We start from the raw sequence: 16,858 nt of genomic DNA on the forward strand, positions 1-16,858 counted from the left end.
CCGTGGCTGGATTAGCCATTACAGGAGGATCAGAGAGATGGATTAAAGGAAGTGATTAGATCCTTTATGCGTGACGATCAGATAAATGCGCAACTTGAAAACACCTACAAGTGAAATTGCAACTACAATAAAATGGATTCGTTTAGTGTTTCTAAAGCTCATGGTCTCTGAGTTGTGAAAAATTCTTGATTCATCTCAAATGTTTTCATGTGATGCTTCCATTCCAAGTAACCAGGCTTTTTTAACATCTTGGTCGGTCTTCTGAAAGCTTTTTTTCTTTGCTGCTTTTTAATACTTTTCAGGCTTGTCCTTAACATTTTCATTTAAAATTCAAGTATAGTCACAGTACAATAAATTCACACTTGCAATGTATTATACTTTTAGTAATGAGAGTTAAAGTAGTGTTGTGTTATTTGTTTGTTATTCAAAATGTAAATCATTGGATACATTTATAATACATTTACAGTGATTCCAGTTTCGTTCTGTGAGGGTAAAGTTTTTCCTGTAATTGAAAAAACTACACCAGGTGCCCAAACAGGAAATGAAGTGATGAAACAAAATTAGGAAATACCAAAAAGCCAGAGACTGCTGTGATCAAATTTGATCAATTTCACCGTGAGCAGCTAAGAGGAACAAAAGAGAATGAGCTGCAACAGGCAAAGTAATCGGAGAACATAGACAGAAAACTTATAGAAGTTCAAAAAGAGAGCACACACTTTGTTCCAGGTGTCTCAGACATTGGCAGAGGTGGGACAGGAAATAAAATAAACAAGAAAACATATCAGTAACGGTGATATACGGCACTGCAGAGGAGTTCGACAACAGGTATAAATCTCCAGCACCCCTCTGTGCTTCTGGAAATCAATTCTCTCCTCACTGGTTGAAACTTTATTTATGACTTACCATTAGGGACAAACCATCAACAGCCATGATGACTGAATTGCTGCACCACAGAGGTGGAGGCAGCCAGGGTGTCACAATACCTCCCCTGGGAATCAAATGAAAAACAACATTTGGAGATGGAAACTACACACACACACACACACAAACACGCAAGCTTTCAGTTACAACACTGGCACAATTACCAGATTGATGCTCCAGGACAGCGCAAAACTTTTCACTTTGTTTATACTTTAATCTGCAACTTTATTTCTCGAGTTTATATTGATGTCGGAGGCAGGTGCTGTACCCCATCCAGGTTTTTTTTTGTGCCTGACAAAGCCAGTGACAGTCGATGTGCGATTTTATGTGTATCTATACTTGAATGCTGACAGGAGTGTAACCCTGCGTGCAGACAAGACGGGATCAAAAGCGACAGCGTCACAGAGTCGTGATGCTCTCTGTGCCAAAGACCACGGCTCTGTACAGTAGTGTGACCTTCCCAAGCACTTTCACTTCACAGCTCCTTCATGCCCAGTTTGTCCACCGTCACCCCATCTCTACCTGCACTGTTTGCCTACCTGCTGGGTTTTGCTTTCTTTCTGTGAGCCCAGTTCAGGACAGAGGAGTCTAGCAAGCTTTATTAAAAGCAAACACGCAGGAGCAATAACAAGGGGATGCAGGGATATAAGGACGGTTCATCTACTGGTATCCCACTGAAGCTGTGAGGGAACATTCCTGGGTAAAACACACTGCAACTACTAAGTATTTTGCAAAAGTATTCACTCCCCCCATCCAATTCATTTAATTCAGGTGTTCCAATCTCTTTTATGTCCACAGAAATATAGAATCAAGAATCTAGGCATGCAGACTGCATTTGTAAACATTTGTAAAAGAATTAGTCGCTCTCAGGAGCTCAGTAAATTCCCCCACTGCACTGTGATAGGACTCAACCTGTGCAATAAGTCCAGTTGTAAAATTTCCTTTCATCTAAATATTAGCATAAGCAGTTGGGCATGACAACAACTCTGTGATTTTATGAGGAGTAGGCCTTGTAAAATCACATGAGTCAACAGCAACAGATGAAGAGGTGCCAACAGAAGTTGCCAACCTTCTGTGGAATCAACAACCACAAACCTCAAAACTTCATGGAATGGATATTCATAATTGACCAGCTGAACCTACTGCATCACAAACACAAAATAAGTTCCTTAAACACATGGATGAGTTTGTTGTCAGTGACTTCCTTGCACAAAGTGCTGACCTCAACCTGATAGAACACCTTTGAGAATTACAGCAGAGCCACGCCTTCTTGTCCAGCATCAGTGTCTGACCTCAGTGATGCTCTTTTCTTAAGAAAGGCCTTATAAAAAAGCCTCCCCATAAAAGTTGAACTTGTTAAAGTTTCAAAGGGTGGGACAACATCCTATTAAGCCTAATGGATTAAGAGTGGGATGTCACGCAAGGTTGTATTCGTGTGAAGACAGATGAATGAACAAAGTGCATATCCTGTGAGTGATTCCTTCTGAGAAAAAACACCCCCTTTACTTTTCATGGACCAAATCAAATTCCATATAAGCTGGCCACAGATGTTACCAGTCAGAGATGATCACTGCTGAGAAGAGGCTAAAGAAAACTAGAAGGCTGGGAGAAGAAAGGCGCTGACCCGTGGCTGATAAAATCCCCATCACCTGACTGATCAGTCAGCCCATGCTGCACTCCTCTCTGCGTCATCTCTCATTTTTAATGAAGCGTTTCGACCCAAAACCGCCACAGATTCATGTGCCGACTGACGCGAAGCTCAAATTTGTGCTTACTGTTTACACAGTCAGCTGCTCAGTGTGGAAACACACTTCCGTAGGGAAATACTCTGGTCACACCCGTTTATTTTTATAATGAAACTTCTTTCTCAAAACTGTCTAAACGTTACATCACCAAACACACAGATCAGACATAACATTGCGACTGTTATTAAAAAAAAGTTTCCACTGAAACATGTTCAACTACAAAGGCAGAAGAAGAGCACATGTGGCGGTGTCCTGGAGTTTTTGGTATCTGGCTGTTGATGCAGAGATCTCAGGCTCTGTGAATTTTGGGGTGGGTTCTGTGCAGACTGGGCTTGGTTCCCACAGATCACATCTGATTTGCATCTGGAGCTTTTTCTCTATGTTGTGTTTGGTTTTTCCCTTCTCCTGGAGGCGGTCCTGCTACTGTGGTGGGGGGTGAGGTTGCAAAATGGAGTGTAGGAGGAATTACTGCTTTTCAAAAATATTTAAGTAGGTGTCAAAATAAAATTGAGGTTTTACTTTAACAACAAAAGATTATTTCTCTCGCCTTTCAGTAGTGGTAATGCTGTGGCAGATTGGTTTATGTGCCAATAATATGAAAGTGCACATGAATCTGTGCCCGTCTCTCTCTAATGCTGCTCCCTCTGATGCTACTGCCACTCTGCGAGGCAGCGAGATCCCCAGTGGCTTTTTCTGGAACGTCAATTTCAGTTAATTAAATTTTCTGGCATCTGCTTTGCCCATGAAGTCACAGGGGGAGCCACAACAGTGCAAGCATCTGCAGATCTGTCAAGAATTTTAATCCAAGTCAATTATGAAACATAAAGTGCCTACAAACGAAGGCTGCTGTTTACTTGGATACAGTGAAGTTAACCGCACATAATTCATGCAGTCCAAATGGAAGTGTAACAGTCGGAGAAATATTTCAGCAAGCTGATGAGGTTTTTTTTTCTCCTGAGTCGCAGGCTTTTTCTGTTTACCCCAAAATTTTATCGTCAGTTTTAAATCAGTTCATATGCATTTTGAAGAGACTTAATAAGTCTGTAAGTCAAAATTTAAGAAAATGTCAAATCAAGTAATAATTAAAGAAATACTGCATTTTTTTTTACATTATTCACTTTGGTGAAAACTGAAAAATAGTGCAGATGGCGTGAGGGGTAGACTCAGAGTCAGATTTTTAGTGGTAAAACTCTGCCCTCTGCAGGATTAACGCTGCTACTGTCTGGGTTCCACTCAGCAGGTCCTGTGTCTTTTTACTTTTACAGAGGAACAAAAGCGCCGTCAGTGGAAACAGATGTGTATTGATCTTGTTTTTACCCAGTGGCAAACATTAAAGCTAATGAGATCATTTTAGATAAAAGTTCTAAACAAAAACGAAAAAGAAGCCAACATAAAATATTACTATATTATTATTATTTGTACACATAAATCAAGACCACTTTATATTATGAGAAGGCATCTCATAATATGCCTTCTCATAAGGCATATTATGCATATTATGGAAACTGTTTTGCTCCAGTTTCCTTGGAGCAAAACATAAAGTGAAAATAATAACTCATTCATAGGTTAACAAAAATAAAACTACAAATCAGCTGCTTTTTATCTTGTTTTTTCTTATCTAGATGGAAGCCCTGCAGACAATTTTTGGTGTTTGAACTTTAAACTTGAGGGCCACTGAGGTCTCTTGTTCTCTACACTCAGAAAATAAGTGAGCAAAAAGTGCTGAGTCATTCTTCCTAAACAAAAACAGCGCACACTGTTGTCTTCCATCCCTTCAGAGGACAAACACCCACTCCCTGGAGAAGGAGCCTAATCCTTAATTTATCAGCCAAGACCTACAGTAAAAACAGCTTTAAAGTCTTTTTTGTCACCTTAGGGAAATCTGAGCACATACAGTTAGAAAATATACTTACTCCTTCCTAACAACAAAATGGAATCAAATAAAAAGATAATATAGACAAGCATACAGTTTTTTTTCTGCCTAGTAGACAAACCTCATTAATACGAAGCCTTAACCAGTCGAAACATTTTCAAGTGGTCTGTGGAGATTTCTTCAGAGGAGGTTTTGTTTAAATGGAACACTTTCAGGAGCGATGATTGTAAAATTTGGTGCTATTTTGTCAGACAAACAGTTGACAAAATGTTACATTAATGTGACATCGGTTGACACTGTGACACACTAGTGGAATAAACGTTTGGATTTTGCAACAGGCTGCAAATGGTGGATATATGTTTCTACTTTTCCAGGACTCTTAGGTGTTTAAAAATTATTCAGAGGACTCATGACCAGCTGATAAGGCCAATTGATATGGCTTCTGGCATTTGTTTTTTTTACAATTAGCTCCTAGTGTTTGATGTTGAAAGGTCTCCTATAACCACAAATTTAAATTCACAAATTCTCAATTCAGTCTAAGTCAGGACTCTGGCTGTGCTGCTTCAACATGTTAACATTACTTCCTGTCAAAACATGACTCAAAATGAAACATTTCATTTTGAGTCAGCTAAATTGTTGCGTCCATCTCACTAGCTTCTAGCCTGCCATCTCTCTGAGGATTTATTTACTCTTGTACAAACTCGCAGCAGTTTTTACATCTATCTGCTATGTTAAATACTTCTAACTGTATTTTTACAGAACCTCACTTCCAAAAGTAAAAACTTCCATTTTAAATCCCTAAACTTAAAATCAGTCTTACACTTTCGTGCCTCCCTAAGATGAAACCAAAGTTTGACCCCAAATTGTTGTTGTTTCATGAAACGCCTCTCAGAATAATACTTGTTAAACCCTCCTGTCGAAGACTTACAGGAAGAATGACCTGAACTGAGTGTCTCTGCTTTCCTGCCCAGGACCTGAAGTACAGACAGTTATGCAATCCCCAAAAAGGTCAGGCCAGAGGACACACATCTCAGAGTGGATCAAACATATCAGATGCCTTTACGTGGCAGAATCAGACACAAACTTAAACATGCATTAAAGTCACAGCTAAGTTTGTGAATTTGACCCTGTTGTGGCTAATGTGTGTGGCAGCACAGATTATGTTTTCTCACTTAATGGATTTGGGTGTAGGGTTCATCCAAACTGTGACCAGAGTACATCCCTCAGCAGGTAGCATCCTGAAATAGCAACCTTGATACTAATGGTGAACAGCACAGCCAGAGGCGTCCGACAAAATCATCCTGAAAGCCGGCTTTTTCCCTCTCCAACTTTCACATACAAAGACAGCCAAAAACACACTCCATCACCACAGGCTCTTTCTCTTGTTTTTCCTTTCTTTATTATTTTGAACCACTTGATTTACTTCTCTGCACAGACAGACGCCACGCAGTGTGGTTCCAGGTTGGCATCATGACCTCCCCTGGGGCGTCTCACTTGACAGAGGTTCACATTTCTGGTGGTCAATTTAGTTTGAGGGGGGAAAATAAAAGTCAAACGTGAAATGGGAGCCCCCTGGAGGTGCCAGGATGGTGGAAAAGGTTAGAGATGGAAAGCTCTCCTTGTGTTTGCCCAGGACAGAGGTGACTGACACTGCAGAGAGTTCAGCACACATGCAGACAGGGAGACCTATGCTTCCACTGAAACGACAAAGACACTTTGTCGTTTCAGGAAATTAAGCTAAATAGAACAACACATGGATGAAATTGTTTTTTAATGCCTTTTTTCTTTAAACAGTTTGTTATTCTTTATACAAACATTCTCATATCTTTATGTATTTTTTCATTATGCTCTCTTTAGCTTTGGTTCATTTGTACATTGTTTCTCCTTATGTAATTTGTCATCCCCTTTTGTCTGTGTTACTTCAATTATGGGTTATGTAACCAGTTCTTCTGAGAATCAAAAGAACTTAGAACTGTCAGTAGAAATTGTACTTAAGTTTTAACTATCTCTAATTTCTTCGTTTTCTTTTTTCTACTTTATTGTACAGTTATCAAGCTGGTACAATGTTGTTAGTTTTGAAGACTTCACCCCAAATACCTCAAACATTCTTCTTGTCATGGAGGCCAAAAAGCCAAATCGTTGTTGTTTCTCTTAAAGTTATTTGGTTTTTCCAGACGAGCAACTGCAAAAAATTTTGTCAAACTTGAAGATGTCACTATTGTTGCAAGGGCTTATTATTTCTTTCAGTCTCTGAGTCCATGGCGATGTAAAATGTGCTTCATTGTTGATAAGCACGTTTTTATCATCATTTTTAGTTCATGTTCGTCATGCCATGGTAAGTTCTAGGTTATTTCTGAGCTTCCAAATAAATTTTCTTTCTACTAATGGAAATTAAGTGCTGCCACAAACAATTTTAAGAACAATATGTTCAAAATTTTTTCCCAAGTGAACAATTTAGATTTATCATCTAAAATAACATCTTACAATATTAAAGGTATGCAGTTTGCCTTATCTATTATTACAAGTCTTAGGGCTCAGTAAAAATGCTCACAATCTTTTTGGTATAAGTAAAAAAAAATACTGCTGCTCTTTTTAATGCGATGCTCTCTGGAGAAAGCATTGCACTGCCTTCCCTTTTTATTGGAGGGAACCAGAAAAAAACTCTTTTGTAGAGAATCAGCAGAGAGCTGGAGATTTATCCTCCACTGAGTCACTAAAATAAAACAAAGATTTACATGACAGTATGGGTTTTTAACCTTTTTGCCCCCTCAACATAAACCTGACCATTCACATTACATTAATCTATATGTTGCATTACCACCCAATCTTCCTCACTGGGAGTAAAGTCTTTTTGTTGCCATAGAAACAGAGAAAAAGGGCTGCTAAGGATCCAGCCTGTCTTGTTAGATGTGGTTGCTTCATCTTCTGAGCTCACATGAAATGAGGCGAACGTCAAACTGATAAATTAACCCAGCTGTTGTCATTTTATATTCTGAAAAAAAAAGGTCATATTTCGGTAGGTGTCATACTGAAATATGCAGGAATCAGGGTTTCCATTCAAGGAGCACAAACAATCAAAAATGCAACATGGTAAAAACAAAACGACTCAAAATGGTTTTGTTAACTCCAGACTGTAATATGATCTGGTTAAGATTTAGAGAAAGAGAAAAAAATACTTGAAAAATGATTCATCTAACATGCCTTTACAATATGTTCTAGACTTTTCCTTGCACAATATGTTTAACTCGAATAATGCCACGCTGACAAAAGAACCATCTCCAATTCTAAGACCCCTCAATGTCATTGGATTAGTTCACCGCTCTTCACTCTGTTGACACACAACTGTGAGTCTGGACATGAAAAAGACTTCAGTATTACATTTGCAGATGATACCACCACAGCAGGGCTCATTTATGAGAATAATTATTAAAAAAAGAGACAAAGTTAAACTGCTAAAAGACAAATTCAGAGCACCAACCCCTTGGGGCTTAACAACAATAAAGTAAAGGAGATCTTGAGCATCAATCATCATGACTCATGCGCACCTTTACCGAGCATAAACACGGTGCATTAGAGAGACTCGATAGCGTTAGACTCCTGGGATTGCACATCTCTGGATTTTATCTGGTTGAAGAACATTGGGATTTCAGTACAGAGTGAACTTCCTGAGAAAACCGAATCAAACTAAATATTGTACAGAGCTGTGTTGGAGAATATGTTGTCCTCAAAGCGATACTTTACCTGCAAGGATCCTGCAAAGAATAGTTGGGGGTCTAAAGCAATCCGGAAACTATCCTCATCTTCTAACCAGGAAGATAAATGCAGAATGATTTTCTTTACATATATTATACGGTATTTTTCTGGCTTGATCTATTTATATTTTCTGGTGCTTATTTAATATTTTTTGACATTAAAAGTAATATATATTCCAGCAAAACACTATATTTTTGTTTTGTTGTATGCTATTAAGCACACAATAAAATGACAAACATAATCTTGATCTGACCTTTTACTCTCTTCCTCTGGGGATATTTTCTGCTGTCAGATTCAAGAAAACTCTATGGAGTTTTCTGGTGGATATAAAAAACAAAACATGTTCCAGTCTGTTCTTGATGTTAAAATAAGCAAAACAAAAATGATGAAGAAAACATCAGAGTAACAAAGGTATCACAACATGTAGCAAAATAAAAAAGAAAACTAAAATAAGTCAAACTTAAAGCTTTCTTAAAGCAACCAACTCATCTGAATTATAAATAAAATGAATTCCATTGATCCAATATTGCTCATTTTTAGAATAATTTATTCTGTATTGATGGTCATAATGGTGAGCAAACACTAATATTAATACAAAGCGCACAGACATCTTCACAGAGGTTAAACTGAGAGCTATAGTTGAGCTCCAACCAGCTGTGACACATGAAATCTATATGAGGACGGGAACAAAAGAGAAAGATTTTCTTGATTTCTATCCAATACTCTCATCAATTTGATTTTTCTTTTGCCATCATGCCCTTCTCAGTCACTTTCTCCTCTCATCTTATCTGCTCATGTCCTCTGGTAATTCCCCCTTTGCCTTCTCGCCTTCACCCTGCGTCTTCTTCTGTGTCCATTTGAGAAACGCTGACCAGCAACACTCTTCTGTGACCAATCAATATCACACAGAGGACGGCAGACTGCCGGACATACTAATATGAGGACACTTCTGGTGATGTATGCAGACAGGCATCCCTTAAGACACTTTACCAAAGATGTCTCACACACACACACGGGACACACATGCACGGCCGACAAACCAAGAGTGATTGATTCATTTAATCTAATGTGAACAGCTCCATATGACCCCGCGTTAAATATGGCCCTCTCGCTTTCACGCTACTGCTGAGGAAGCCGTAGATCATCGCTTCATCTATCTATAGAGTCAACATTGATCTTGCCCGCCCTTCCTGCCTGACATTATAAATGCATACTGCCACAGGATGATGTAACTTGAAGGCCAGAGAGCATGTCGTTATGCAGAGGGCTCCACATCTTTAAAAACATAATGAATCACAGTGACCAAAATGAAACCTGTAGTCTGAAGGTACGGCCCCGATATTTGCTGCCGAGTAATGGCAAATGCAATTAGGAATGTCCCAGATGTCAGGGAAGACCTTTCAGACATGTAAAAATAGCATCATTGCAATGCTGAACACACACGTAAGTGGATTGTTATGCTAATTTTGATAGATTAGGCTGACTAGAAATAAGGGCCTAAAAGTCTTAATTGTCAATTTTACCTAAATGATTTTGCAGATTTCTAATTTTATTTGTATTTAAATGTTTTGCAATTTGATTCTGCAATTTTTTTTGCATCATATCAAAACACTAGTAAATGCAAAAGTTAATAAATTTTGCAGATAAAAGTGTTATGTGTTTCTTACATCAAATTTTGCTCACAATACATTATAAACTGTCGTGACATGAAAAGCACTTGCCACAGGCAGTCTGTGTAAGAAGTATGTGATCAAAATTTGAGAATTATTTAAGTATTTCTTCAAAACATTTGCATTCTACCAAGCTCTTCTTCAAGGGGGGAAACAATCTGAAAGGACATCTGTTACACTGAATTAAAATAATATATTTCTGCAGACTTTACAGAGACAGGTAAACATGTTAGCACATGCAGTTGTATAAATGTGATATGGGGAAAAAAAGAAAGCATCACAGATGTTAGAGCAAGAAGTGCTGGTCTCCATAAATGTTGCTATCCAAGGGTATATTTTCCATAAAGTGACATATTCATCTGTTCAAACAATTTTATGGAACAATAAACAATGTGGGAATGTCCAGCAATACCATTTAGTACCCATTCTGTACCCCAGAGAAGAATATCTTTAGGTGTAAACTGTCTGACTCAGTCAATGAACTAAACACAAAATATCTTGTAAATTTTGTTGGCAGAAGCTGGTAAGAGATTTTTTCTTCCTCTTTGTTTTGAGAAATTGTTATTTTACAATTCAGACTTGTACTTTTAAATATGAAAATATGAATTATGCTACAATTATGCTTTATGTGACACTAGTGGCACATTAACCGGTATGGAAACTCTCAGAGGAATAGATATTCTGTGCTTCAGCTGACTGAAACCTTGATTAAGTTAAAATAAAACAAAATTGTACCCATAATGAGGAATCCCACAAAGAACCACACAAGTGAAGCTGAGCTATGATCAACCATGTGACGGAAACCCCCAGCAGCACTCCCTGGTGACAGCAATGTTCTCCATGATGGTATAACGCACACGTCAACACAGCAAAAACTGCTGAGGAACAGACTCTGTCCTTCAGCTCAGGACCCAAAAGCTCAGCTGTCAATATTGTGGTGTCAGACTTTAGGGTACACTCCCAGAGGTCCTGTGTCCATGCCCTGCTGGATCAGGATTGTTTTGGCAGCTTTTAGGTGCAAAAACACTGACTGATGGAGGGCAGCAAGGGTTCTCTATCCTGAGACACACTGAAATCCTGATGAAAATGTCACTCTGTCAATAGCATGAGTTAGATCCACAAAGGGATTAGAATAGTGAGCAAGAGTCCTGCTTACTGAACACTTCATGTCTGTGGATGACAGATCGCCCGTCAGGCTGGATGAAATGTAGTCAAAGCCTGACAAAAGGTGACAGAGGTTATGAACCACGAGAGGCTCTACTTCTACGCTACAAGGTTTGAAAACTTTGAAGTAAAACGTCAGTTTTTGTAATTTTTTATTTATCTGGTCAAATACCACATTAAATGAAATTGTGAAAGAAGAAAGAATGTTTCTTGTTTTTATATTTGGTAGAACTAGTCAACAAAAAAATTACCAAGTTACATCAAGCAAATGAATGCATGGGGCACAATACAGTACAAATTTCAGATGTTTTCCCATTACAACCACATTTATTGTGTTTCATTGAGATTTTAGAAGGTAGGCCAACACAAAGTAGAACACATTGTGAAAACGTATTAGGAGACATAAAATCCCCAACAATGCTACACTTGTATCCTCTTGTCTTTAGACTTCACCTAATTAGTAAGTAAAGTTCATGTATGCTTTATTCTCTCAATACAGATGGTCTGAGAACACCTCAGAGGTTTATTGTTGAATGTTACTGAACACACAACATCATAAAATCCAAGAAACAAAGTTTAGATAAAAGAATATTAAACAGAAATTGACAATTGGTGTTCATGAATCCTCTCTATCCAGTCTGACTGGGTTAAGTTGAGCATTATCCTTAAGGGGTATAAGTGTATATGCTACACTTATACCCCTGGAATAAGTGTAGCATTATTCCAGGGGTACAAGGAAGTGTGGAGGCTAAGTCCTGTTTAACTGCATTCACTGTAAAAAAAAATAAAAAATGTAAATTTGTTTACATCACAGAAAATAAACCATAAAATGCTGCTACAATTACACACAGCATTTTTTTATTATTTCATTTTAATGGTCTTAAAGTTTGTAGTTGAAAATGACAAAATATGCAAGTAGTATAAATGCTTTTGTAAGGTGATGAAATAGCACTTGTCCCTTCAGTGAATACAGATCAGTGGTTTTAATGCTTTCTCTAGCTGCTTAAGACCCTGACAAATGTATACTGCTCAAAAAAAATAAAGGGAACACTTCAGTGTTCACTTAAATGTTAAAGTGTTCCCTTTATTTTTTTGAGCAGTGTATGTTTTCATTGGTTTTGATGAAGCATTAGCAGCTGAGTAGACCCAACAGAGTTTGACTGATATCAGTTTTTATTTCTCATAATAATCATAGTAATAATAAGCAAGATGCTCTATAAAGTCCAATACAACTATGGATTCCAATAAAATAAATACGTTGTTGCAGCAGGCACACAGAAGGCCAAAGCACAGCCACCCATACGTAACCATTGACCTCACTTTCACCAACCTGCTTTAATGCAACTAAGATGAACAACTTGTGTGTGGAATCCAATTTAATGGCTTTGCGGCTGGAAAACATGGGATGGACAGAATGAGTTATAGGGTGGTTGCGGACACTCCTGTCAATTCGTTGAAAATATATTAATCTAATCGGAACGCCCTGCGCCGTGCTGTCAAACCATTCTGTCATCAGTCATTCAACCTTTACATGTCTTACCTAACATTTATCACTGTAATATCTCTTACTTTTGATGTCAGTAGTGTTTTAAGGGGAGGCAATCACTGGTGCGTGACCACCGAGGCAGCAGATCAGGAAGTTTGACACACCTTGGAGCAGGTCACGTATGACTGAAATCTATGTGTGCTTTTGAAACCATGTTTCTGCTTAAATATGACTTTGCTACTATATACATCACTCATGTATAAAGATGAGATAAATAAATATTGCTGGTAGGGATCTGGTTTTATTTGACTCATGTGTTAAAGTGTAGGATTATTCCAGGAGTACAAGGAAGTGTGGAGGCTAAGTCCTGTTTAACTGCATTCACTGTAAAAAAAATTATGTAAATTTGTTTACATCACAGAAAATAAACCATAAAATGGATGCGGATTGTTTTTAAGATGGCTATAACCGAGATTAAGTTGATGTGTCTCGCAACAATTTTTTTGTATTTGCCACTTTTCTTCTTATGAATAGCAGAATTTACTCCTAGCATCCATCCATCCATCCATCCATCCATCCATCCATCCATCCATTTTCTTTACACCGTTATCCCTTAGTGGGGTCGGGAGGGGTGCTGGTGCCTATCTCGAGCCAACGTTCCGGACGAGAGGCGGGATACACCCTGGACAGGTCGCCAGTCTGTCGCAGAGCAACACAGAGACACACAACAATTTGGACAATTAACCTGACAGTCATGTTTTTGGACTGTGGGAGGAAACCGGAGTACCCGCAAATGAACATGCAAGCTCCATGCAGAAGGGCCCGGGCCGGGAATCAAACCCAGAACCTTCTAGCTGCAAGGCAACAGCTCTACCAACTGTGCCACTCTGCAGCCCCCTACTCCTAGCATGTATGCATAAATAGTTCAGTCTCTTTAACCAGCATTTCAAGTTCATATGAGGTGTTTAGTCCATAATGGAAATCTAAAATGATAAATAAAATATACTCAACAAAACAAATATATATGTTTATGTTGACCTATTCTGACAAGCTGAGAGATAAAGTTGAAGAGAAAGCATAAAGCAGAGACAATCAATCAGGTAAAGACAACAATCTCACACATTGTTGCAACTAAGCATAATAAATTATGTTTCTCTTCACTGTGAATTACTTTAGAGTACAGGACAATTTCAGGAGCTCAACCTAAATTGAATCATTGTAAGTCACAGAAACTTAAACACAGTTTTCAGATGAACTTTCCTTTTAAGATTTTTTTTGTTTTGTTTTTCCATTAAAAATATAGCTGCAAGTTAAAGGGGAGGGAGACATTCTATGGGACATTGTTCCTTTCATTTATTATTAATGCTTCAAAGTTCCACTTGTGGACATGCTGTGATAGTGCACAGCAGGCAAAGAGAGTGGCTGCTAATGTATTTATGCAACATGCCTTGAGCAGCTGATACTGATGCACAGAGTGAGGGAACAGTAAGACGAAACGGACACTGGCGTCCTTTCTTTACTCTGCATCTGTAGCCTTGATAGAGGATCCACAGACTTTAAATCAGTGTTTGAATGTTTGCGACCTTGACTGAATGATGCACTAAAAAAAAAGACGCATACACTGAGAACCAATTATTTAGTAGCCAAAACATCCATCCATTTTCTTGCACCCTTGTCCCTTAATGGGGTCGGGAGGGTTGCTGGTGCCTATCTCCAGCTAACGTTCCGGGTGAGAGGCGGGGTTCACCCTGGACAGGTCGCCAGTCTGTCGCAGGGCAACACAGAGACATACAACCATGCACACACTCACACCTAGGGGCAATTTGGAGAGGCCAATTAACCTGACTGTGGGAGGAAACCGGAGTACCCGGAGAAAACCCACGCATGCACAGGGAGAACATACAAACTCCATGCAGAAAGACCGGGGCTGGGAATCGAACCCAGAACCTTCTTGCTGCAAGGCAACAGTTCTACCAACTGCGCCACTGTGCAGCCCTAGCCAAAACATGTTAAGAGAAATTGAAGTGTAGCTGTTTATTATGTATGTCTTAGGGATATATATCTGTGTGCTCTCCTTGCTCTTTGGTGGTAAAATCTGACTTTTAGAGTTTGACTCTGGACAAATCTTTTTGTCACTGATGCCTAAAGCAGCAAACACAATGATCTGTTCAGAATGTAATATTTGCTGACTGATTAACCACCCCACAACCCTAGACAGATTTCTTTTTTTAGGTGTTTCTCCAACAAATGTTAGAGACTCTTTCTCTAAAGAACTTAACAATGGGGCATTCAGGAGTTCTGCCTAAGGGACCCAGTCCAATTCACTGAAAGTTGACACAGTGAAACCTTAGGATAATAGTAGGGTTATGTTTCCTCCCCCTCTGTCTGAATACCTTTTCTGAAATCTTTTAAATGTTTCCTTAAACGTAAAAGAAGGATTTAGACATTTTAAATTATCAGCAAAAAATCTCAAGTTTACTTTACACAAAGAATAATAAATTGATTGAGTAAAATCTAAAGGTTCCTACCTGTCCTTTGTAAAGTGAGTAATTTACACTGAAAAAGAACATTTATCTTTCAGATAGACAGAGGGTGATATATTTTATGTAATGAGATTAATATAACGTCTATTATGTAAATATAACTGAACAGATAAGCAATCGCTGGAGTTAATTATCCATTTCATGAGGGTTATCGTTTCTCTACACTGTGCCTTCCTTGTGTGTGAGTTTTAGTGAGACATTATCCATATCCACTGTCAGCAGCAGACAGCTGAGAAAGAAATAAAGACAGGAACAAAAGAACTATAATGATACATCTGTCACAGCAGAAGTCCCACTGCATGAATTGATATTTGTCATTGGAGAGTTAAATTGGTAAAACTGACACAGCGGATGGTGACAAATCCAAACACACAACCAGAGGTTTCCCAATAATTCTTTCACAAAGAAAGATTTTATCTACAGCGTCTCACTTGAGCTGTGATTCATCCATTTTTAAAAATATAAATATTACTATAGGTGTTAAGAGAAAACACAGAAAGCAGTTTGATTAAAAAAAACGACTGAGAAGCCGAGGTAGAGCTGGACACATAATGCAGACTTATACTAAATATACATCACACTAGCTTGTTGTACATGTTTTTGACATTGGTATGACAATGGTTTCATTTTGTGTATTACATCTCAATCAAAAGACAGTAATTAAATTGAACATATTGGCACGTACATGAAAATAATATTAGATTTTTGTCTGGGACGGACCCCAAAATGCAGCAGCTTTTACCCTGACATGCAGTCATGCGTTGGAGGATCAACACATGAAAACGAATTTCAAAGCATATTAAAATGTTAACTCAAAAAGGATCAGAAATACCTTCAATCAAATATAATGGATGGATATGAGATGACATGAGGCATTAGAAAGTACAATTTCCTTAAAATAAAATTATCACATCACTTTGAGACAGCACCACATTTACTCTGTATACAAGTTTCTCATTATTGCTTCAAGTTCTTCTTTCTGAAGATGACAAAACATTAAAAATCTAGTTTAGCTGCCTGTAGCGCTTACCCACAGCCCATCTGCTCATGCTTCACTGCTGTCTGCAAGGTAAGAAGATCTCAATTCAGAAAGACGGCTCACAGCCAAATATTACGCATCAGCGCATTCAGGTTGTCGTAAAAAATATATTAGATTTTTTTTTGCCTCACTTTCAGAATTAAAACTGAAAGAAACACCCTGCCACCAGTCAGTCAAACTGATAAAATCAGTGTGTGCATCTATCTATCTGTTGCAAAAACTTCCTGAGCCTGTCGCTGGCTCTTGTGACTTCCTCTGCCCACCTCCAAACCCTCCTTCCCAATTAATAATGGATTAAATTGAAAACCCTTCCCTACCTCACACACACCATCATAAACTAGTCCTCTTCCAGTTCAAACAACAGACAGGTTGATGAACAAACAGTGACTCGTTACAACAGACTCACCAGGCAACTTCCAATTAAGGACATCTAATCGACCAAACACCCACTCTGAGCGTGCATGGACTCAAATGCTAGCACACACTGCACACTGTCAACCTGGAGAGGAAGGTTGGGGGCGGATGAGGAGACATTACACTGTGAACGTTTATTAAAGGAGACATCTGCAGAGGGTCAAGGCATAAAGGAAGCAGAAAGGGGGTAGGAGAATTTAGCAGAGCTGTGCAGAAAGCAGACTTTCATCTGTTTGTACCGTGGCGATGG

General features: G+C 38.6%; 1 protein-coding gene across 9 annotated transcripts in view; it reads right to left on the reverse strand.

Moving 5' to 3' along the window:
- tjp1a (tight junction protein 1a) overlaps positions 1 to 16,858 on the reverse strand; it is a 100,879-nt gene that overhangs the window by 67,876 nt on the left and 16,145 nt on the right. The window lies entirely within an intron of this gene.

Source organism: Poecilia reticulata, chromosome 3, assembly GCF_904066995.2.
Source record: "Poecilia reticulata chromosome 3, P_reticulata-male-v2, whole genome shotgun sequence".
In the NCBI taxonomy this organism is placed as follows: Eukaryota; Metazoa; Chordata; class Actinopteri; order Cyprinodontiformes; family Poeciliidae; genus Poecilia; species Poecilia reticulata.